Here is a 25141-nt window from a genome sequence, read left to right on the forward strand (position 1 = left end):
ACTTTGGCTCAGGTCGTGATCTCATAGTTCGTGGATTCGAGCCCCACGTTGGGCTCTGTGCTGACGGCTCAGAGCCTGGAGCCTGCTTCGGATTCTGTGTCTCCCTCTCTCTCTTCCCCTCCCCTGCTCACACTCTGTCTCTCTCTCCCTCTCAAAAATAAATAAACATTAAAAAAAAAAGAAAAATCTAACATTTCCTTCTATTATGAAAGTAGCACTAGCCATTTGTCACCAATAGAAATTATGGGTGTTTTCATATTACTTTATGGTTACAGATATTCTAAAATACCATTTATGCCCAATAGTACTTCAGATTACAGTAATTATTAGACTTTTGCTGGACCTTGTTTAAATATAAAAACTGTTTTGTTATGTATTTTGATAACTGCATATCAGTATACCTCTTTTGAATCCTGTTCATTGCATGTATTAATTTCAAGCATTTAAAAACATTATTCTGAGGGGCACTGGGTGGCTCAGTCAGTTAAGCGTCAGACTCTTGGTTTCAGCTCAGCTCATGATCTGATGGTTTGTGGGTTCAAGCCCCACGTCTGGCTCCACACTAACAGCATGGAGCCTGCTTGGGATTCTCTCTCCCTCTCTTCTCTCTCTCTCTCTCTCTCTCTCTCTCTCTCTCTCTCCCTTTCCCTCTCTCCCTCTCCCTCTCCCTCTTTCCCTCCCTCCCTCCCTCCCCTTCTCTCCCCCTCTCTCCCCTTCTCCCACTCACATGCACACTCTCTCTCAAAAATAAACTTTAAAAATAAAAATAAATAAAAACGTTATTCTGAGAAACATGTCTCTAGGCTGCAGTGGCACAAAAGGAATAAAGATCCCCTGCCTCAGAAAACGGCTAGGCCCCTTACCAGCATTTGTGGGGCAGAGACACTCACGGAAGAAACCAGCAGACCCACAGGCTCAGGCAGGACTGGTGACTGCATCTTCCGATGGAAGATGTGGAGACAAAGCAGAGGGAAGTTGGAGTCCCAGGCTAATGTAATTTCACAGAGAAATTTGAAGGTCATGAGAAGCGGTGGAAGGTGTTTCCACAAGGCTTTAAGTTCGGTTTAGGAAGGATGCCTTGCAGAGCCGTGAGAGTGGGATTTGAAGGGAAGAAACTGGGGGCCAGGAATTGAGTTTCTGCAAGGTGTGATGCCAACCAGTGTGATGATAAGAGAGAGGGAAGGCGGTGAGTCCCGCACGCCCAAAGGATGAGAAGGGCAGGCCAGGACCACGGCGTCCAGTGGAGGTGAGGAAGGCCGTGTTTGCTTTCAGGCCTGGGTGATTAGGAGAAAGATCATAGCTCCTCGAATGCTCTGAGTGTTTACTGCATGCCAGCTGCTGTTTTAAGCCTTTCTGTGACATGTCACTAAATTTATATCATTTAATCTCCATAACCACCCTGGGAGGTCAATACAGTAATCCCTATTTTACAGATAAGAAAATGAAGTCTAGAAAAGAAAGGTGAGGGTCTCTCAGCCAGCAGGGGAGAAGAGAGTATATTATTAAAAGAAACAGGGAAGAGGAATTGGTTTGAGGGAGAAATTTTTTATGACTTCAATTTTAGGTCTTTTTGCATAGTTCTTTAGTCTTCAATTATTTTATTTTTTAAATTTTTTTATTTTTATTTATTTATTTATTTATTTTGAGAGACAGAGCATGAGCGGGGGAGGGGCAGGGAAGGAAGGAGACGCAGAATCCAAAGCAGGCTCCAGGCTCTGAGCTGTCAGCACAGAGCCTGACACGGGGCTCAAACCCACAAACCATGAGGATCGTGACCTGAGCCGAAGTCAGACGCCTAACCGACTGAGCCACCCAGGCGCCCCTGTCTTCAATTACTTTAAGTAAGGGCTAAAAATTCAAACAAAGTATGAGCACAGTTTCTGGTTTATTTCACTGTCCCGATTTTAATTTATTTGTTATTAGTGGGTGCTGAGTTAATTTGTAAATTGGTTTCATCTTCCTGTGAAAAACAAAAAGGAATCTGGCAGTAAGAGTTTGGTACATTGATGAGTGCCCCAAACAAGGAAGATGTTGTGGTTTCCAGAAGGGTAAATTACTTCTGTTTAGCGATGCATTTTTCCTTTTGTTGTGGTTTGTCTTTCAGGACTGGTCCAGCAGCTGTATTAGAAGACATGTGGTGTGTATGAAGTTTGTGATAGTCGGGGGAAATTTTGGTAAGTGTTGCTGCATTTACTTCTAATATCTTTTGTTGTAAAATGGTGCCCAAAAGGGAAGCCAATGCCTTGTTTTGTGCATCTTTTACATCTGCACTAAATTTAGACAAAATGGGATTTTATCATTAGATGTAACATTCAGTTGGTACTTTCTAACAGTATGACATTTTTCTTGTTGTTACTGATATGTTATTAAGTAATATTAGAAATATGGAGTTTTCTAAGATTTAATAAGAAATCTAGATTTAGGAAAGTTTCTGAATACAGGATAAAGAATACCCTTGACAGTTGAGCTTGTAGTCTAGGTAACCTAGACTATATGAGTATAGTCTAACATGGACTATAAGAGTAATAAACTGCAGACTAATAGAATAACAACAGCAACAAAGATTCTCCGCTGCAGGGAGATCCTTATGGCCTATCTGTTGAAACAAGAAATAGTCAGTTAGCTGCTTGGGAAATGGAAAGTTGAAGGGAAGCAAGAACTCAGCACGTCTGGGAGCCAGTCCCAGCATGACAGTGGCCGGAGAGGCCAAGAACATTAAATTCAGCAACCACCCAGAAGACCTTGCTAGCAGTAGTAAAAAGAACTGTCTTCGAGATCAGGAGACCCGGGTTGAAGTTTAAGTTCTACACTAACTGGTTGTTACATACCCTCCCTAAGCCTCAGTTTCCTCATCTGTAAAATGAGGCTTGTAATGTTACCTCCGTCATAAGGTTGTCATGAGAATAAAATGAGCTAGGTAGTGCTGGGGCATAGTAGGTGTTAAATAAAGCAGTTATTCTTGATAACAGGACAGCGTCGTTTGGAAACTAGACATTTGCCACTGAAGTCAGACCACCAAAAGGTGTACATATCTCCCAGCAGGAGGGCCACTGGGGATGGGTTGGTCACACCACATTTGCTGTCACAAGAGATGTCACAGCTGGTCACCACGGTCCGTCCTCCAGAGTCCACTCTGTAACACCTTGTGGGAACCCCAAGACATTTGCTGTCTTCTCCACCTCTGCCTACCCATTCTTAGATGTGCTTGACTAATTTAACTTACCTTCCTGTTACCTTTGGAGCCAAGTGCAGTTAGAGTTTGGAGTTCGTTTGAGTTCCATTCAGTTTTGGAGTCATTGTTACTACGAACCAAAATAATGAGCAGGAAAAGACGGGTCGGGAATAGATGGTCCCCGTGGTTTGGGTCTCGGGTACCGTATTTAGGCATTCATTTCCAAAGCTTTATTTTTATTTATTTACTTTTTTGTCTGTGCTTATTATGTACTCCTCCTGGAGATCCAGTTATCAGACTAAATTTTTGAGCTTTAACTACAAGAATTTGGCATTGGGATGGGACTTTTCCTGTGGTTGGAGGGAATCAACTGTGTCACTGCAGATGGGCTGGTGTTTAAGATTAGGTGTCCCTAAGTGGACCCCTTTGTTTGATAGAATTGGAGAGATGGACACAGCTTCAGGGGTTGTCCAGCCCATTCTCCCTCGAGCCAAAATCAAATCTCTTCTACAGAACCCGTGACAAAGGGCAGTCCAAATTCTCTCAGGGGTAGGGAGCTTGCTACGTGAAGAGTAGCTTGCGCCAATTAAAAAAAAAGTTAAGGGGCGCCTGGGTGGCGCAGTCGGTTAAGCGTCCGACTTCAGCCAGGTCACGATCTCGCGGTCCGTGAGTTCGAGCCCCGCGTCGGGCTCTGGGCTGATGGCTCAGAGCCTGGAGCCTGTTTCCGATTCTGTGTCTCCCTCTCTCTCTGCCCCTCCCCCGTTCATGCTCTGTCTCTCTCTGTCCCAAAAATAAATAAACGTTGAAAAAAAAAAATAAAAAAAAATAAAAATAAAAAAAAAGTTAAGGGAAACAGGAAAATTTTAGAGAGTAATGAATTTGTTCTGGATCTTTATCTGTGGCAATATTTTTTGTTTGTTTAATTTTTTGAGAGAGAGGGCAAGCAGGGGAGGGGCAGAGAGAGAAGGACAGAGGATCTGAAGCAGGCTCTGTGCTGACAGCAGCGATCCCAATATGGGGCTTGAACTCACAAACCACGAGATTGTGACCTGAGCGGACGTCAGATGCTCAGCCGACTGAGCCACCCAGGTGCCCCCATCTGTGGTGATATTGATACAACTGTATATTTCCTGCAAACTCATAGAACTCTACAATAAAAGGGTGACTTTTGCTCTATGTTAATTAAACCGTAGTTTTACAATGGGAAAAAAAAATGAGCAAATACCTGGGTGTTTAGCTCAAATTGTTAAAAAGAAAGAAGGGAAGCAGGGAGGGAAGGAAAGCATTCTAGTCTTTACAGTGAATTATGACATATGCTCCATGAAGCAGGACCTTGGTCTTTTTCCTTCCTCTGGTCTCAGTGCCCAGACGGTGCCTGGCACAATGGAAGGCCTGTGATAAATGTTATTGAGCCGCCTATGCTCTTAGTCACTTTCTAAGTAGAGACCGGTCTTTCCACTCTGTCACACACCAGCCCTTCCGGTATTTGGAGACACTCTCCATCATTCATCTTCCCCTCTCTGGGCTGAACTTACCGTGTTCCATTCTTGTACTGTTTGTCTCCTGATATTATTTCCCTCTCCCTCCCACCCTGCCTCTCCTTGAGGAAGCATCTGCTTTACCACACCCCTCCTGGATACGTGGCCCAGCGCTGGGAACCCTGCCCCTGAGGTGGTTGGTCCACCAGCGGTACCGTGGGCCATTGGTACCATGGGCCATTGCATCTATAGACGATGTGAGGAGACACCAACCCCAGTGTTCTTCTTTTGCAGTCAGTACTGAGTGCCTGGTAATGGAACATGAAGGATTTGTTAACAGTAGTCTTCGAAGAATGGAACTCTTAAAAGTAGGGAGGAGAGCCATCCAAAAGATAGGGTAACGGCAAATCCGTCTTCTTACGCGTCTTGACTGAAATGAGGGCAAGCCTCACCACCCTTTGTTTAAGACAGCAGTAGTGTTCTTTATAAATCTTTCAAGGTAGCACTGTATCACATGTCCTGACTCTTCATTATGAGTCATAGGAAGTTTGAAATTCTTAAAATTAAAACTTGTGAGTGCCTTGAAAAATCTAGACTCCCCACCACCCTCCCCCGCCCACCCAGCCATACCTGGGGGAGATATGTAAATATATAAACAGAGAGCAGTGGTTCTCAACCCAGATTAATTTTGTTCTCCCAAAGGACACTAGTCAATGTCTGAAGACATTTTTTTGGTTGTCACAGCAGGGGGTGGGGAGTTGTGTGCTATGGGCATCGCGTGGGTGGAGGCCATGGATTCTGCTCACTACTAACTATCCTGTAGTGCACAGGACAGCAACCCCCTCATGCGGAATGATCGGGCGCGAGGTGTCAAAACTGCTGAGACTGAGAAACCTGATATAGAAGGAATTTTTAAAATTTAATACCCGAAGTACTTATTATTTTGAAGGTATAAAATCTTTAATATTTTGGCATTTAGTTAGAGGTCAATATAGAACCAGAAAACGTAGAGAGGTTTGGTCAGAGAATCATAGGGCTGAAAGGTCTCGTAAGAGACTCTCTCTTACATTGCCCCTGACTCCAAGCAAGACGTGACTTCAGCAAGACAGATGGGCATCTGAAGGCTTATACTGATGACTGTAAACTGAAAATGAGACTCACACAACATGATCCTCACATTCACACAAAAGAGGTTGTCTCATATTTTAATTTCGGCCCCAGCTTCTTCACAAGTGTCTGTCTCTAGATAGCCTTTGAGATGTAATGGTATTTCAATCTGGGCTAGTCCTTCCTTTTAAATCAAGGGCAGCGATTCTGGTGTGATGAAAATGTGCTTAGGGAGGAGAGAGATCTCATTACAGATGATTGAGATTGGGTATTTTGGTACACAGGGCTGTTTATTTGCATCAATTTCCTAGTGACACCACAGTCTGGTTTAAGTGTAAGTTATTGAGAGCTTTTGTAGCCCAAGATGGCTACACTTGCTAAAGCAGGGAGATTAAAGCAACGTATGTCAAGTTGTGATATAGGATGATCCACTTGAAAAGACTTTAATTATAGGGCTTATTTTGGGAGGGTAACTGTGCTTTTTGTGAGGTATATTTTGGGATCTACTAACCCAGCTTCAAGGCTAGTAATATCTTCCCAGAAAGGGTGTGGCTTGTGCTGGTGGACATAAATATTTTCTCACCAAAACCTTCAGTATAATATTCTTTCGACTTTACTACTCTGCATTTTTCCTTTTCTGATAATCTTTCCCTTTGCAAAAAATGCATTCTGGAACGTTGGAGAAGACAAGGGTAAAAGATCTCGTTTCAGATGGCCAAGCCCAGAGATTTTGCATTTTCATCAGTCTGCTGTTTTTTAAGATGAATAGAATTTGGAGGAATGTACCAAAGCTGAATAGTAAGCAGTGTCAGGTGAGACTAAAACCATGTCAGTGCTAAATATTTTAATGTAAGAAACTATGGAAAAGCTACACGTGTATAGCTTCTTATTTGCCAACACTGCCTCTCCAACCCCCGGGTAATTTTTGGAGGCCACTTCAGTGCCCTTTACCACAGCTAATGAGCTGGAGTCGGTACCCACTTGCACTTTGCTCTTCAAGACATGTGCCTTGGGGCACCTGGGTGGCTCAGTCAGTTGAGCGCCCGACTCTTGATTTGGGCTTAGGTCAGGATCCCAGGGCCACCCCATGTCAGGCTCTGTGCTGACCGTGGAGCTTGCTTGAGTTCTCTCTCTTTCTCCCTCTGCCCCTCTCCCCCACTCTTCTCTCACTCTCTTTCTAAAAAAAAAAAAAAAGTATATTAAAAAAAAGGACTTGTGCCTTTTCCCAACTCTGCCTTTGGTGACCTCCTTCACTTCCCCATTAATACCTGAGGCTTTGGCCTTCCTTAAAGGAAGGGTCGGAACTTTCTGCCCAGTCAGTGTTTCCTAGTCCTCATTTGAAAGTGAATGATAAAGGAGAGATTAGATCAACAAAATAAAATCAGCTTTTCCTTTACACAATGTGTATGGTAGGTGGGTGGGGAGGAGGAACAGAGGTAGAGGAAGAACAGTTTTTTAACCCCCCAAAATAACCACATCTGAAGGCAGAGAAGCACTTTTACCTAAATTCTAAGTCATGAAGGCAATAAAATGAGAGCCAGAATGCTCCATGGGGGAGAGTTGAAGGCAAAGCCTCCTAACTGTAGAAATCTCTGGAGAGGTGTCCCTGTTTTCCCAGAGGCAGTCTGTGGCCTGCATCTGAATCACCCAGAGAGACTATTTATGAGTACAGGTGCCTGGGCCCACTCTAGATGGACAGAATCTGAACCCCTGTGGCAGGTGCTTTCTTCATATCACTCTCCAAGTGACTCTTGTGCACACTGATATAAAGCCCTGCCCAGCCTCTAAGATTCCCTCCCTTAAGCATGCCTGAAAGATGCAAAGAACAGATCAGGCATTTTGAAGGTCAGACCAGTGCATGCTGCTCCTTGCTCTGCTGTGCATGGGAGGGTAGAGCACCATATTGTTACCTTGTTCTCTTGACCCTGGAAGCTATTTCTTGCTCACTAAGAGAAGTGTCCTCGTTCCAGTTTAGTTTGGGTGCCATCCTAAGGCAGATTCTTTGAAGCTACTGTGAGACCGCCATCCTTCTTGTCTGCTCCAGCGGCGCATAAATCTGCCAACAGCCCTCCCTCTAAAATTTACACTGCAGTGTGGGGTTGGTCTGCGGCAATGCTTAAAACCAGAATCTCCCACTCAAGGAGGGGAAACATTCTCAGAATAAGTAGCTGTTGCATATTCTAGTATGTGACTGGACAGCTCACCCTGTGCAATAGATCCCATGTGGGATACAGGTATTAGGACCCACTGTGTAGACCTGCCTCTGACTGGTAAGGCTGTCCGTGGTATCGTTTGTATAGATAATTTAGGTTTATAAGGAGCTGTGGCATATTTGGTCCTCCCAAATCCCTCCTTAGGTGGTAGAACAGGTATTATCCCCAGATAAAATCTGCGACTCAGAAAATTTAGCCCGTGACTGAGGCAGGAGGCATTTGGGAGTCTTTGTTGTCCCCCTCTCAAAGACTGGAGGCACTGTTGGCATGTGGTGATGTGGGGGTCAGGTGGTTGGCAAATGTCCTACGGTGCCTAAGACAGTTCTGCCCAGTGAAGAGCTGTCCCCGGCACAGTGTTTGTTGCACCCCCACAAAGAACTGCTCTGAAGTTGTGCGGCTAACTTGTGCAGTAGAACTGAGCTTGTATCTACGCTGTTTGAATCCAGACCCTTTATGGCCCTCTCCATCTTAAAGGCATCACAGAATTAATTCCCACATCACTGGGAGCTCTCACTGCATTAAAGTTTGAATTCTGAGAGACGGTTCTTTGGGTTGTGCCCTTGCTGCTCTATGCGCCTGAACATAGGCACAGCGTGCCGTATGTGGTGTCTGAGACCTCTGTGGCTGGGTTGACCACTTACCTTGTACCTGTCATTCCTCTGTCAATGCCCAATGCAGGTGGAGAGAGTGTCATATTTTTTTTTTAAGAAGTTTGTTTATTTTGAGAGAGAGAGAGAGAGCACAAGCGGGGGAGAGGTAGAAAGAGAGGGAGAGACAGAACCCCAAGCAGGCTCACACTGTCAGCACAGAGCCTGATGTGGGGCTCGAACTCACAAACCATGAGTTCATGACCTGAGCCGAAATCAAGACTCGGACGCTTAACCAACTGAGCCCCCCAGGCGCCTCGAGAGAGTGCCATCTTTGAAGAAAGATCAAAGCCTAAGAGGATGTTCCACCTTTGATCCAGTCTTCCTGGCCTAAAAGCCGTCTGGATAGGGAATTAGGTGTCAATTTCAGGAGTTTTTGGTATGATATCTTAGGCTTCATACTTGGTGCACTTCCAGAGCCTGGTATTGGAGCCTTGTTTAAAGTTTGGTTTTGATGTCAGCCAAAAAAACAGCCAAAACAGTAGCTCCATCAGTCTGAATGAGCACACGTGAAATTTATTAAAGTGGTGAAACTATAACCGTATTGAATGAAGAGACACAGTGAAGCTGACCTGAATATAAATGTCGAGGGGATTAAGAAAAGAGGAGGCAGTGACATGTGATTTTTTTTCTTCTGTATTATATTTTGCTTCTCTCTCTCTTCCAGTTTCTTTCCCAATTTTTTATTCTGAAAAACTTCAGAGCCGCCAGTTTGGGAGAATGGTAAAACCGACACCTATGTGTCCTTTACCTGGATTCACCAATTGTTCTGAATTCACCACATTTGCTTTCTTTGTTCCTTCTTCCAATTTAAACACATTTACTTTTATATGTATTATATATAACATATATAGCATATATTACATAAATTTTTTCTGCACCATTTGAAAATTGCAAACATCGGGGCGCCTGGGTGGCTCAGTCGGTTAAGCGGCCGACTTCAGCTCAGGTCATGATCTCACGGTCCGTGAGTTCGAGCCCCGCGTCGGGCTCTGTGCTGACAGCTCAGAGCCTGGAGCCTGTTTCAGATTCTGTGTCTCCCTCTCTCTGACCCTCCCCCGTTCATGCTCTGTCTCTCTCTGTCTCAAAAATAAATAAACATTAAAAAAAATTATAAAAAGAAAGAAAATTGCAAACATCTTAACACTTTACCTCTAAATATTTCATCACGTATCTCCTAAGAATACGAATTCTTCCACATAATCACAATACTGTTATAGCTAAGAGATTCACAATAAGTCCATGATATTAGCTAATATCCATTCCATATTAAGACCTCCCCAGTTGTCCAGGCTACATGTAGTGTAGAATGTCCTGTATTTTGGCCTTGCTTGTTTCTTCATGGTGTTGTTCAACTTTCCCTTTCTCTCTTCCTGAAAATAGTTAGATCTAGAGGCTTGGGATTAGATGCAGGTGAAACATTTTTTGGCAAAAATACCTCACACGTAGTGATAGATGCTTGATATTCTATCACAGCAGGAGGTCCATGGTGTCAGCTTGTCCCACCATCCAGAGTGATCTGCTTGATCTCTTGAATACGGTGGTAACCAGACCTCCCCTGTGTTCACATACACCTTGGGTCAGTAAGGCATCTGTGGGCTGGTGCATGGATCCTTTGTGAACATCCTGTCACCCACCCACCTTTTGCCCAGTGCCTTGAGTATCAATGGATAATCCTCACCTGTACCCGTTATTACATTGGGACGGTGATATTTTTTACCCTTTGCTTTCTCTTCCTCACTTCTTTATAGTGAATGACCTTCATATTTTTACAGTGATGATTTTTTTTTTAGCCAGTGCCCTGGCAGTCAGCCAGATTTTGCTGTGATAATAGATTATGCTGAACACATTTCTTTGCCTTTAGGATAAGAAGGAGTAACTTTACAGAGCCGTTTACTGCTGCCTGCCAGGGTACCGCATAGGCTCCTTAACTGTAGAATTTATTTCACTTTCCCCCACACACAACAGTTCAGACTGGCAAGCAAAGGGACTTGCTTAGGGTCACCCAGCTCCTATGGTGGAGCTGATACCAAGCCAGATCCGTCAGGCTTCGAGCCAAGGTTTTCCACTTTGCCATGTTCCCTCTGATCCCTGACCCCTGGCACTGTCTCCCACCTACAGTGCTTGCCTTAGACTAGTGCCTACCTGACTGGGTAAGTCTGTGAACAAGGAAAAGTCAGCCAGGACAGGGCTGTGCAGCTGGAGAAACACAAACCACATACACCTAAAAGCTGCAGGTGCTACTGGGGCTCAGACAGATGTGGGCCCAGTACTATCAGAAATCTCGGTCTGTATTTTAACCATCCCAACTTTTCCATGTGGGTAACTGATTTATATACTCTGACGCTCGTCCGCAGAATCACCAGCTTCCAGCACCTGGGCCGCAGCCAGCCGAGGCCCCCACACATCAGCCAAGGCTTGGTTTAGAAATGGAATGCTTTGCTTGCTTGTTTTTAACATCTCTTTTAAACAGAAATTAATGTTCTTGAAATCTGATTTGAGGGGTGATTGATTTTTGAAGAGGGGGGAAGGTTGGGTTTTATGGAGAAAAGTCGTTAACTGATATATTATAAAACCTTGTATTTCTTAATTAGTAGGTTAAGAGCACAATAGTAGATATTTCATCTGTAGCTTGGGAAGAAAGCAAATATGGGACGCCTGGGTGGCTCAGTCAGTTAAGTGTCTGACTCTTGATTTCAGCTCTGGTCACGATTTCATGGTTCATGAGTTTAAGTCCCACATCCACATCAGGCTCCATGCTGACAGCGTGGAGCCTGCTTGGGAGGCTCTCTTTACCTCTCTGTCTCTCTCTCTCTCTGTCAATAAATGGACAAATAAACTTAAAAAAAATACAAAAAAAGAAAGAAAACAAATAACATTTCCCTCTGAATATCATCTCTAGGACTTCTCTTTTTCAAATTGTTGTCTGAGCCCTTATCAGGGAGATGAAGTCTGTTTTCCCCACCTTGCACTCCTTGTTCTTTGTGTATATTTAACTGTTTTAATGAGTCACAGAAGAAACTGTGAGTTTGTTCCCAGGAGAAGAACGGTCGCAGATAAATAGCAGTGCTTCTCAGAATGGGCCACAATGTTGGTGTCACAGTGTTGGCCAAGGATACAGACCAATTAGGTTACTTCTAATTCTTTTTAGCAGAAATTATCCTTGAACTTGAAGCAACGGGAAACAATTGCAGGTAGAGGCCCTCTCTGGTCTTACTTCAGCCAGTAGGAATTTAGTCCTGCCCTTCCATTTTACAGGTTAGCAACCTGAGGCACAGGCAGGTTGAACGGGACCCAGGTCAGACCTAATTAGCTTGGGTCTCTTGTGATTCCTCCTCACGCTTCCTGAAGTTAATGTTTTCAGTCAGCAAGTAATAACCATAATGTTCCGCCCTGACATTGTCACTCATTGTCCGCAATGTTTTTCTTCCCATGCTAACCTCCACGATCCAGGTTTCCACTCCCAGTAACATTTAACAAGTGAAGAAATGAGGGTCCAAATCAGTGCCGTCCAATAGAAATAGAAGGCAAGGAGCATGCATAATGTAAAATTTTCTAGTAGTCATGTTAAGTGAAAGTACAGGGGCGCCTGGGTGGCGCAGTCGGTTAAGCGTCCGACTTCAGCCAGGTCACGATCTTGCGGTCTGTGAGTTCGAGCCCCGCGTCAGGCTCTGGGCTGATGGCTCAGAGCCTGGAGCCTGTTTCCAATTCTGTGTCTCTCTCTCTCTCTGCCCCTCCCCCGTTCATGCTCTGTCTCTCTCTGTCCCAAAAAATAAATAAACGTTGAAAAAAAAAATTAAAAAAAAAAAAGAAAGTACAAAGAAATAGGTGAAATTAGTTTTAACAATATACTGTAACCTACTATGTATCTAAACTGTTATATCATCATGCAATCAATATTAAAAATTGTTGGAACATTTCAGTACTAAATCTTTGAAATCTCAGTGTGTATTTTATACTCGACAGCTCATCTCAAGTTAGAGAAGCCATATTTCAAGTGTTCCGTGTGGCTCACAGCTACAAGTATGGGCAGCAGAGCGGTCCAGGGCCACACCCAACTAGATTCTTTAATTGAAATCTCTTGAGAGAGAAACTTAATCAGCTTTCTTGTCCTCCCCCACCTCCGCCCCAGTCTGAGGCCACATGTTTCTGTCTTCTGTGTGCCACATTTTCCCCAACTAACTCTAATTACAGGGAGACGCTTGGTTTGGTCCTAACCCCTAGCTCAGCACTTTTCCACCAGTCCTGGCAGCTGGTGAGACCGACATACCCTGCCTTGTAAATGATAGTGTGAAGCATACTTCCAAATGTCTCCACCGCAGTTTCCATGATTTCCTTTCTCTTAGGGGTAACTCAGTGGCATTTTGCAAAACCAGGGTGATTTTTTTTTTTTTAATTCACCCTTTCAGAAAAATCCATTCTAATCAATGGACTCTTAAAACATATGCAGGCCAGTAGTGTCCCAGGACCTCAGCAGAACAACTATGCATAGTATACAATTTTTAGCTGTTTTGATACCAAGTATGTCTCTGTTTTGATTCATAATGGTTTCTTTTTTTTTTAACTAGTCAAATACTAGTCAATACATCACTCCCATCTTAAGCATTATTCACAATGAAACCAAGAACACTGTTCACAATGAAACATTAGTAAAGGTCAGATTCCATTTCCACTAAATGTCAAGTCTCTGGCCATTGACCCTATTACTTGAAGTATTCAATTGTCATATAATCATGAGTTGGGGGGGGGGGGATGACAGAAGAATGGTGGCGGGCTCCTGGTGTTTGTTATGATGGACTTCACCCAAATAGAAACCCTAATTTATAAAAATGGAAATTTGAATCGGGAAAAGATTCTCCCATACTCTTTTTTTTTTTTTTTTTAAATTTATTTTTGGCAGAGTGCAAGTGGGGGAGGGGCAGAGAGAGGGGGACAGAGGATCCGAAGCAGGCTCTGCACTTACAGGCTGACAGCACAGAACTTGATGCAGGGCTCAAACCCACAAATCTCGAGATCATGACCTGAGCTGAAGTCAGATGCTTAACGACTGAGCCACCCAGGTGTCTCCCATATTCTTAATTAGAGGCCAGGTTCCACATCTTCCAACATTCTCAGTTAAATAAAGGCTAGAGAAAATAATACCTTAGCCCCCTCCCCTTGTCCTGTGGCCTCCTCCAGTATTGGAAGGATGAAATGAATTTCCTCTATTTTCCTTCAGCACTGCCTTCCTTAAGTTTTGACCTTGTGTCAGTCTCTCTCATTCACAAAGCCCCTTGAACTTAGGTGGAAGGTTGCATTTGGAATCAAAACAATGTGTTGTCAGGGCAGATTTTTTTCTCTCACCCCAATCCCTTCCCTACAGTAATTCTGGATTAGTCCCTCATTTATTAAATTATAGTCCTTTTATTCACTCTGATTCAAAGGCATTTTTTTTAGGTGGATATCTCATGTTCATTTAAAAATATCATTTAGTAGCTGTATTTCTGCTAAGCAACCAGAAATTATAGTTGACTCCAGCCAAGTGGCTGAGTTACCTAGGTTTTGCTTCCAGTGTTATGCTGAGTAGAAACGTCTTGGTTTCATCTTCAATATTAATAGTTGACTGAGAGTGATGGATGGGGCTGAGGAAGGGCAAGTAAATCTAGAATTCAGTGGCACAGCATCATCTACTGCAAGGATTCTTCTCTGAATCACCAGAGGAGTTTGTTAAAAACCCTGGCACCCAAGCCTCACAGTCCTGAGGACAGGATCCAAGCAAGTACATAAGAACCACCTACCCTTGCTCAATTGTGTCCATTTGTCAAAACTCAAGGTCAGCTTTACTAGATGTAAGTTATACTTTAACAAACTTATTATCCTGAAGTGTATTTATATGCATGCATTGAAACTTTTGACACCCACCATGGAGAATATTTTGACTATCAAACACTCTGGAGTCTGCGATAAAGCTCATAGTCAAAACATTCGTTCATTCATTCAGAAAACATTTAAGGAGCAGTGCTAGGCATTGTTCCTACCTTGGGAAAACAGAGGTACATTGAGACACAGTACATGACCCTGAGGGTTTTGTTTTATGGGTGAGACCGGGATCCAACAACTGGGATGCAATGTGGAAAGTGTAATATGAGTATTATATATCTGTGGAGAAAAAAGGAAGACCCTCCAACAAACACACATGTGCACACGCACACATACATGTGGATACACACACACATTCCCAGTTCTACCCCACTGTCTTCTTGAAGATGGAATGGGATAGGCAGTGTTAGGAAAATTTCACAGAGAAGCCACTGAACATGAGTCCTGGGGCATGATTAGGCAAGGAAGTAGAAAATATTATGCCTGTTTTTCAAAGGAATGGCTCTCAAAATTTGGTTCTAAAGTTAAAAAAAAAAAAGGTCATTATGACATCAGTTGTTTTTAGAGTGATTTGACCAACCTCTGATACTATTCAGTTCATTTATCCTGATCTATCTAGTTACACTGCCTGACGCAGTAGACATCCAGCACGGTAGGTGTGCTGAATTGAATTGATGCTCTCAGTAGTTTGCCTTTCCCCTGACAAACTGTTATACATGCACAACTATATCTTAGGATAATAATAGTAGTGTGTAATTTTCAAAATAGCACCCAAGTTACCTCTGTAAGTACTGCTTCCTAAATACTAAAAATGTTTGCCCTTGGAGGAGAGTGCATTTAAGAATATTTAAGTGCTTCCTGCTGGTACATGTCACGGTATGATTTGATTTTTGTATTTCGGGAACATTAACTCTTGTTTCTAACCCAGTTTTTTACTCTTTTTTTCATTCTTAAATCTATCTGAGGTTGTGGATAAGCAACGGAGCCAAAAGAAATGATCATGGCATCCCTCACTAAGTCTGTCCTTCCAGTGGACCCAGAACACAGCACTGTGTTCCCCTGGGTATTGGATGCTCTTTCAGGAGTTGGGGGGCAAAGAGTATTTGAGAGTAGCTGTCGACACTGCCCCAAAAAATATATAGTCAGCGCTGGGTGTCAGCTCGCCCAGGGCAACTGCTCTCCCTAAGCATTTTTGCAGCTTACATGCAAATTACCATTATTGGTTACTTTGATACAGTCCTGAACTGTAACAGGAAAACTTGTAACTTTGTGTTGTGACAGGAAGGATGAGAACCGGCCCACATATTGCTTCTTTTGGAAGGCTGAATAATATTTCTAGATGTGCCCTGTGCATTGGAAGTTTTTGCTGCTGTTCTGCCCGCTTCCTAAGCCTAAACAAAATGTGCATTCCAGTCTCTGTTCCATTAAATAGCCATTCTGGTTGCAAGGAAAGTAGGCGAAGTTGTGAGAACTGGATTTAAGCTTTTAAGTGGCAGGATGGGCAGGGCATTCGCTTTGGTGCTGGGCCTATGACTGAAATCGGAGCTCCCTGCTGGAAACCAGCTGTGGGGTCTTGGACAAGTGACTCCACCTCTTGAACTCACCATCCTACTTTCCCAAGTGGTAGTTGAGAATTACGGGAGATAAGATGTGGTGCTAACATGATGCCTGGCACTACCAAATGCTTATTCCATGTGAGGTCTCCTGACTTTGCCCTTGTTAGCATATGTATCAGTCTTGTCATCCTCTGTTTACAACTTTGCAGGCTCCCATTAGCCTCTGAGAAAGGCCTAAACGTGGTGAACGTACTCAAGGCCTTTCACAATCCTTCTGTCCGACCTACACTTCATATTCATCCCACAGCAAAACCAGATCACCTCCGTGCCCTCAACTGGGCCTCAGGGACTCACTCTCCTGCGCTAGAATGCCTTCCTCCCTTCTCTTAGGGTCTGCGGCAAGGCCTTTCTTAAATACCACTTCTTCCCAGTCTCTCAGGCTGGAAAATTCACCTCTTTGTCCAACACTGGGGCTCTCTCGGCACAGGTGCCCAAAGAGGCCTCTTCTCCTGGTTAAGCCTCTCCTTTCTGCAAAGAGGTTTGCAAATAGCCGCCTTCTCACCGTGTTCTCCTGTGGCCTTCTCTCTGCACAGACACATCCCTAGTATCACTTCCTCTTACAAGAACAACAGACCTGTGGGACTAGCGCCCTATCCTGTGGCCTCATTGAACCTTAATGACCTTAAAAGACCTATCAACAAATATAGTCACACTGGGGTTTAGGGCTTCAGCATGTGAATTTGGGGGAGACACGAGGCAGTAACACACGGGTATACACATACTGCCAGATCCTCTGAAGGAGTGTGTGTGCATGTCTGTGCTCACACGTGTGCACACACCCCTGTGTGCAGGTCCCCCCTGTCACTAGCTTTCTTCTTTGCGGCCCTCATGCAGAAAGCATGGCTTTGTCACTTCCCTGTGGAAGTACAGCTGCCCCACCCCTCAAACACCTTGCTTCTACTGCCCCTGTGAGGGCCCCAAGAGACACACACCATCTCGCTGAGCGGAGCCGCTCCATCACGCACGGCCCCTCCTTGCCCCTGACTGCCAGCAGAGGTGAAGGAGAGAGAACGAACCGCAGCAGGGAAGGGAAGGAATCAGGTGACTGGAACAGGAAGGTGACATTTTTGTTTTAAAGGAGAGAAATGAAGCCTCTCTTTTCACTTCTCAGTTAAACGTTGTCCGCAGTTTTTGTTTTTTTACTCCAGGTTTCTCCAGTTCTAAAAGTGGCTAAGGAACCCTTTATCTCTGCTAGTCCAGACCACTGATAAGTGATGTGGGAGAATCCAGTCTAATGGAGTCCTTTGCTGACCCAGCCCTGACTTACAGAGGGAGGCTGTTCCATTACAAATAGTTTTTATTCTGCTAAATCAGAGGCTCCGCACGCTGTCCTCTGCCTGCAAATTAGCTGGAGGCACAAGCTTTGCATTATGCAAAGTATTTATTCTCACAGTTAATATGCTGGAAAGTGTGGTTTCACACTTTTCTGCCAAGTACAAAGGTTCTCACCCAGTAGTGAACCAAGTCACTGGGGAGCATGTACAAAGTACCTAAACCCCGTGCTTCCTCCCCATCTGTGAGAGTGAGATGGCCCAGGGCCTCCCATGTCATCATTTCTTACCTTGTTACTTCCTCCGAGGTTTCTTACGAAATTTTTCAAATACAGGATTCCTTTTATTTTTCTTGACAAAATCCAGTGGTGAATTCATTTTTTTAATATTCTTTTATGGAAATGTTCAAATCTGTAGAAAGTAAACAGTAGAGCATAATGGACCCCGGGGTATCCTGCACCCAGCTTGCAACAGTTATCCACATTCTGCCATTCTTGTTTCATCTGTACCTGGATTGGATTATTGTTACTATTTTTTGACTACTGCAATTTTGTTTCATAGAGAAGAGAGTGAGAGAGCCAGCCAGTGCCTGCACTGTCCGTGAATTAAAAATTGGTTACATGTCCTCACAGGTGCTTCCCTGACCATATTGCATTTAATCCTCACGGCCCCTGGGCATTGTTCCTCACATTTTATAACATGGAAGCTGAAGCACTAGGAAATCCAACACCTGTGCAAAGTCTCCCGACTAGTAAGTGCGCAAGCAGGGATTCTCACTCTCAGAGGTGTCTGAAAATCATGCTTTCCCCCAAGCAGCAGCTTAGAAGAATCAAGACCACAAAAAAATGCCTAGACAAGTTTGACAGTTTGGGTAGATGGATCACTATATTATAAAACAAATATAATTTTTAAAAAAATTTTTAATGTTTATTTATTTTTGAGAGCGAGAGAGAGTGGGGGGGGGCAGAGAGAAAGAGGGAGACACAGAATCTGAAGCAGGCTCCAAGCTCTGAGCTGTCAGCACAGAGCCAGCCTGACACGGGGCTTGAACTCACAAACTGCAACATCATGACCTGAGCCAAAGACAGACGCTTCACCGACCAAGCCACTCAGTGCCCCTATAGTATAATGTTAATGTTAGAAGCTAGGTAGATGTTTGATGTAAAATTATTAAATGTGTAGGTAAAAGGTTTTACAGTACGGTAGGTGGATAGCTATATGATAAAGCAAATACGATATAATGTTATTGTTAGAACTAGATAGATATTTCACATAAAACTATTAGAGCTATGTATTTGAAGTTTTTCACAATAAAATGTTGGCTGAGTGGAATTCCAACAGAAGCAAACTTTGTCTAACTCATCAAGCAGTGGACAGAACACAAGTTATTTTCACATACCTATCCTACTGATGTCTGCTCCAAAGAGACAGATTTGAGAGTTGGTGGAATTGTAATCTTAGGCATACCGAGCCAGGGATAGAAATTACTTGGAGGTGTACCTAATCAACATCAACTGCTGAGGTCTGAGAGACCTCAGAAAACTGATGCAGAAACAGCGGTGGTGTCTTGAGCCAACAGCTCGGGACTCCTCCTCGCTGTTGCTGCTCGTGGAAGGCGAGAGCTGGCCGTGATGATGGACAGTTCTCTTTTCCAGTTCTGGCCATGTAGGTGGGATTCCATCATTTACCCACAGGAACATATTGCATGCATACAACCTGCATGTTGAAGCTGTTCCTCCTCTTTGAAGGCCATGATCGAATTTTTTTTGCAGACATCAAAAACCAAGCCACCCACACCACTCCACTGTGTAACACAGGCCCTGCTCTGATGGCAACCTGGCCTGGTCTGCTCTGCTATATTCTGTTGGGAATGATGGTTGGAGGCAAAGACACTCTGTCCAAGGGATCCCGGAGGGCATTTTGTTGCTGACAGTACAGCCCAACAGGCTCTCTCCCACTTCCACGGAGGGCTCCGTGTATCCCGGCGGCCCAAACTTGGCTGCCATTGGCATTATTACCCAGCCTGCCCTTAGTTCTTGAGGCCGTGCTCCTGGTCCAGGGAAAGCTCTGCCCTCCTAGCTCTACCCTGCTCTAGATGACAAAGGTGTTTCGAGAAAGGAAAGCCACCTCTCTAGAATCCTCTAGTCGCCACAGACTGCAATACTATGGTCACGCCAGGAAACCAGAACGTTTCTGGCAACAACTTTTCCCACCGATTTCCAAAATTCTGATGGAGCCTTGGTCCAAGCCGTGTGACTCACTGATGCTTACACCATTATACTGTTCTCCTTCCACTATACCCTGGGCAGAATTGAAAGCCTTCAAGAGGTACCTGTCTCTTGAGTTAACTACGCCATCAGCTTCCTTCATCCTGAACGGTTTCAGGCAATCCAGGCTAGAAGGAAGAGACGGCTTTGTAATCAGACTGGATGTGGACCCCAGCGTCTGCCATTACTGGCTGTGAGACTTGAGGAAAAGTGTTTAACTTCTTTGAGCCCAACCCATGTAAGGCTTGAACTCGGATCACGTATGTGAAGCCACCTCACATGGTGTCAGGCCCCCGGGTCACTAAGCACTGGTTTCCTTTTTCTCTTCTGTGTGGTATGTTGTAAGGAGGACTCATATCCCTGCCACCAGCTGGTGGGACAACCACATCTTGTCTCTGGCTCTGTAAACCTCCGTCTCAGCATCTAAAAATGGACCGCCTGTTCTCCAAGTTGCTGTGATTTAAAAGCAAAAACAAAACAACTATACTATCTAACTGCTCCTCAGGGGGCTCCCTCAGATTGTGGGGGCAGAGGGGAAAGTCCTGAGCATGGGATAGCCCAGAAAGAGTGAGGACTGGGATGGGTGAGATTGAGGTAGGGACAGCAGGGGAGGAATGCTCAAAATGACACCAAAGTCAGAAGGTTGGCATTGCTAAAAACTAAGATTGCCACCTGGGAGTTTTGTCAAGGTTGAGTTACAGCACACTAAGCAGGGATTACTTCCCCACAGGAAACCTCTTGCAGCTTAGGCCCCTTGCGACTCCCTGGTCCAGATGAGTCCTGTCCTCCACTGCAGCATTCCTGCCCACGCGTGTTACTGCTGCCTTCCTCCCAGGAATGAGTGCCATTATTATTTCACGCGGTCTCACTACCAGAAGACGTTGTTTGCTCACTTTTGCGTGACAAACATCGAGTCTGTTGTCCGCTGCGCTGTTTAGTCTTGCTTGGGGACCTTCCATCCTTACTGTTGGCTCCTGCCTGCTGCAGCCATCCACACGCTCCGAATGCTTTTCCCTTCTTCTCTGCAGCTGCAGGAAGCCTTGTGGTTGGGCTTCCTTAAATGCAAGCAGATGGAAGTGAGCAGGGGTGTGGAGGCAATTAGAGGATTTCTTGCTCCAAGCGGTGTGGGTTTGCTCTCTCTGGGTATGTGGCTGTTCTTGCTCATTTTATCTTTCATTTGGGTTTTGTGAGGCTATCAGCTTTCTTTTCAGGCTATATTTTGCTGCCCATTGCAGGAACTTGCAAAATGGGATGACTTGGTTGCTTACTGTTTGGAATCAAACTTTCCACATAAGGCATAGATAATGCGTATCACGCTGATGATGGTGCTTCATATTTGTGACATATTGTCCCATCTAAAGAGTGCTTTCACATACATCACTGTCCCACTTTTTGTCTGGTCTGAACTCGGAAAAAACACGAAGGCTCTACTCTCTCTGCTCGAGTGGGAGTTTCTCCTTGTCTTTACACCATCTCTGTAGTCAAACCACAAAGGAGAGAGTTACAGAATGAAACTGTAGCCTCTGCTTCATTCCTTTCCTCTCTCTAGCTTCAGTTTAATATGTTCCAAACTTTATCAGCATACTGCCAGATTGTCTGGACCTTTAAACAATTGTAACAGATAACATCTGCCATCAGGGAGCTTCCAATCTAGTTGGGGAAACAGACCTTTAAATGTGAGTTTAAGCAACAGTACCCAACACACAGAAGGCACTCCATGACTAGGTGGTGAAGAAATGAATGGATAATGTAACCTACCAAAGCCCTGAAAAGCAAGGAGGAGAGCTAGGAAGGAACTGAAGGAGGCATAGTCCTCAGTGGGAGCAGGCACACAAGGTGCAGCACCTGTGGGTGCCTGGGAGTGAGAAGACAAGAGGACCGATTAGGCACCCTCGTGGATTGTGATTTGTCATCCATTAGTGCAGCTAAATGAGAGCTGAAGACATCAGAGGAAGCCATATAGATAGAAACTAAGAAGAATGAGCAGGGAAAATGCCATTCTCTGCTCTCCAGGACGGGACAAGCAGAAAGAGGGAAGGAAGCAGGCTAACAGGCAGACTGGAAGGAAGAGACTGCCATGCCACAGGCCTGTGCTAGGAGCTGGGAGAAGGCAGTGGGGGTGGGGGTTCAAAGCAATACAAGACTTGGCCCCAACCCTGTAGAGACCCTGCCATGCACAGCAAACAGTGACTCAGTGTGATTGTGGGGGATAAGCCAAGGAACTAAGAGACCGGGAGACCAATGTGAGCCTGAGGAGCTAAAATGAAGGCTTCTGGAGGGTAAGACCAGCATGGGGCCAGGCACATGGATGAGATGTGGGAACTGCAGGGACGGTCGTGTGGAGATATGTACCATCCTGGGTGGAGATCATGCCGAGGCAGTGGGAGATTGGTGGGACAGGTGTGGGGGCCCTAACGTGGAAGGCTTGGAAGCCAAGCTGGAGACCTGAGGAAAGGTGCTGAGCAGGAAGGCAACATTAGGAAGTGTGGTAAGTGGAATTTTGTCCCAGACGCTGGGCTAGGGGCTCCGCACTCTCCCTTGCGGACGGTGCGAGAGTAAGCTCAGGGAAGCAGGCCCCTCCTTGGGGTGGACGCTGAGCCTTTTCGGTGTCTCCTGAGGGCACTGGTCTACTCCAGCCCAAACACTGCCACTCGGGTAGAACAGGAGTAAGAAAAGATCCTCTAGTGCAACTGTCAGTAGGACACTGTTACCGTTGGTTGTTTTGGCTGCCACAAAGCTGTACTAGGTTTGGGACAAAATGGGGGCGCCTGGGTGGCTCAGGCGGTTGAGCGTCTGACTTCAGCTCAGGTCACGATCTCAAGGTTCATGAGTTTGAGCCCCGCATTGGGCTCTGTGCTGTGGCAGCTCAGAGCCTGGAACCTGCTTCGGATTCTGTGTCTCCCTCTCTCTCTCTCTCTCTGCCCCTACCCGGCTTGTGCTCTGTCTCTTTCACTCTTTCAAAAATAGATTGAAAAACATTCTTAAAAATTTAAGAATAAAAAAAAATGTTTGTGACAAAATGTTCTTGAAGAGCTCCAGAAGTTTGTGCTATAGGAGCTCTAGGTATTTTCGTTCTGGTGGATTTTGTTTGTTCATTGATTAATTATCACAGTGTAGTTGACAAACAATGTTACATAGTTTCAGGCGTACAACATAGTGATTCAACTTCTTTATCCACCACAAGTATCTGTCACCATACAACGCTATCACAGTACCACTGACTATATTCCCCATGCTGTACTTTTTATTCCTGTGACTTATTCATTCCGTAACTGGAAGCCTGTATCTCCCACTCCCCTTCACCTGCTTTGTCCACCCCCCTACCCCTTCCTTCTGGCAACCGTCAGTTTGTTCTTTGTGTTTATGGGTCCATTTCTTTTTCTTTGTTCATTTTTTTGGTTTGTTTTTAGATTCCAAATACAGGTGAAATCATATTCTGTGTCTGGCATGTTTCACTTAGCATCATGTCCGTCCATGTTGTAACAAATGTCATTATGGTGAGTTTTTAAAAATAATATCCACATTAATGCATGTGCTCAGTGTAGAGTACTTAGAAAATACAGAAAAGCACAAGGACAAAAGTCACTATTACTGTTACTCCATCACTCAGAAACAATCACACATATTGATAGTATTTTTGTTCAGTGCCCAAATTTGGAAGTTTTAAAGTGATTTCAAATTGCACTTAATGTTTTGTATCTTATTTTTATAACTCGGCAATATAGCATGAATATTTTTATGGCAGTAAATTTATTTTACAATATGATTTTAGTGCTATCTCCTATCCCACTATGGAAATGTACCATACATTGGTTATTTAATCAAACAGGAAACCCAGCCTCTATTTCTGCTTATTTTGGTTGTTTTCAGCGAATTAGGTTTTAAACATTGTTTAAAACAACATCATAATGTAGTATTTTCAGATAACCTTGTTTTCATTGAGCAAATTGCCCAGTCAGATCCAAAGGAATATAAAAAGTTCTTCATGATATTTTATCTCATTTTTGTTGTCACTTCATCGAAATGAAAATCAGCTGCCAAGTGGAAAAGAATTGTATGTGCCATAGTATGCTCCTCTAAGAGTGTTGAAAACATAAGCGCGCCAAGCCCATGCTGATGGATAGACCCAAATACAGAATACATTTAGGGGTCTCCACTGAACCAGATAGTTCTTAGAATGTCAGTATCATCCTGTGCTTGATATAGTGAAATTTCAATGTTTATTTATTTTTGAGAGAGAGAGACAGAGCTCAAGCAGGGGAGAGTCAGAGAGAGAGGGAGGCACAGAATCTGAAGCAGGCTCCAGACTCTGAGCTGTCAGCCCGGAGCACGATACAGGGCTCGCACAAACCACGAGATCATGACCTCAGCCGAAGTCGGATGCTCAACCAACTGAACGACCCAGACGCCCCATGTATAGTGAAATTTCAACAACAACAAAAAATTGTAAGCAACCCTCAATATTATCTTCACATACATGAAGAACTTTCTTAACCCTCTGTCCCTACCTACCTCTTGTCTAGCGCCTCTCCCTTCACGACACCTGACTCCTTCCCGATGTGGGATGCCATTTGAAGGGCTGGTTCCTGCTGACTTTATTATGAGCTGTGTGGAAGAGAAGGTGGCAACCTTATTTTTCCTTTGAGACAGAGTTTGATTTGCAAAGGCCTGGAACTTCCTGTTTGTGTTTCTTTTCCAGTAAGACATGTGGTTTACCACAGTTCAAGGTAACCCCATCGACAGAGCCTCATTTTTTTCAAGTGGAATTTTTCTGTGGGAACCATAGAATAGAAAGGAATCCTGTAAGCCTTCCCTGAAATTGTTTCCTCTCACAGTTTTACAGTATAATTAGGTTACTTGTTTTTCTTAATTATTTTTTTATCATCCTATGCTTACCTGAATGAGGTGTGTGTCAAAGAGCAGGAAATGAAGGTCGAGAAAAATAAGTGTTCTATTTTTTGAAAAAAACTACTTTGTCTGTTGCTGGTACATAGAAACAGGATTATTCATATTGAACTAATAGCAGTTTGCTAAGGCCTTGTGTCAATTCTGATCATTTATCTGTAATTTCTCTCAGGTCTGTGTAACCAATGATATCCATGAATAATTACAAGTTTTAGTTCTTCCTTTCCAACACTGATTGATTGATTGATTGGTCTGTCTTATCTTACCCCTCTGCCTGGGACCCACAGTACAGTGTTGAGTGAAGTAGGAGAAGCACACCTCCCTGGCTTTGTCTTCGTTTTAAGGGGAAGGCTGCTAACATTTCACCATTGAATGCGACGCCTACTGTTGGGATTTGGTTAATACTAATACTCTTCAGGTTAAGAAATTTCCCTTCTGATCCTAGTTTGCTAAGAGTTCCTATTTTCTAAAATCACAACCAAGTGTTGAATTGTACTCAGTGTCCTTTTTCTGTGTCCATTGACAAGATCGAGGGTTTTTCTCTTTTAATCTGATAATGGGGAAATTGCTGTCAGCAACTTTCTTGAGTTAAATCATCCTTGTATC

The 25141-nt window shown here is 44.2% G+C and overlaps 1 protein-coding gene across 5 annotated transcripts in view; it reads left to right on the forward strand.

The window, feature by feature from the left end:
- FYN (FYN proto-oncogene, Src family tyrosine kinase) overlaps positions 1 to 25141 on the forward strand; it is a 214260-nt gene that overhangs the window by 93559 nt on the left and 95560 nt on the right. For all 5 annotated transcript variants that reach the window (XM_047102530.1, XM_047102533.1, XM_047102534.1 and 2 more), the window contains one exon: positions 2105 to 2174. The gene's annotated coding sequence lies outside the window, so the exon portion shown is untranslated. The remainder of the gene's footprint in view (positions 1 to 2104; positions 2175 to 25141) is intronic.

The sequence above is a fragment of the Lynx rufus genome, unplaced genomic scaffold, assembly GCF_022079265.1.
Source record: "Lynx rufus isolate CCGP_SWC_20201006 ecotype Redwood Valley unplaced genomic scaffold, mLynRuf1.p SCAF_6, whole genome shotgun sequence".
NCBI classification, from domain to species: Eukaryota; Metazoa; Chordata; class Mammalia; order Carnivora; family Felidae; genus Lynx; species Lynx rufus.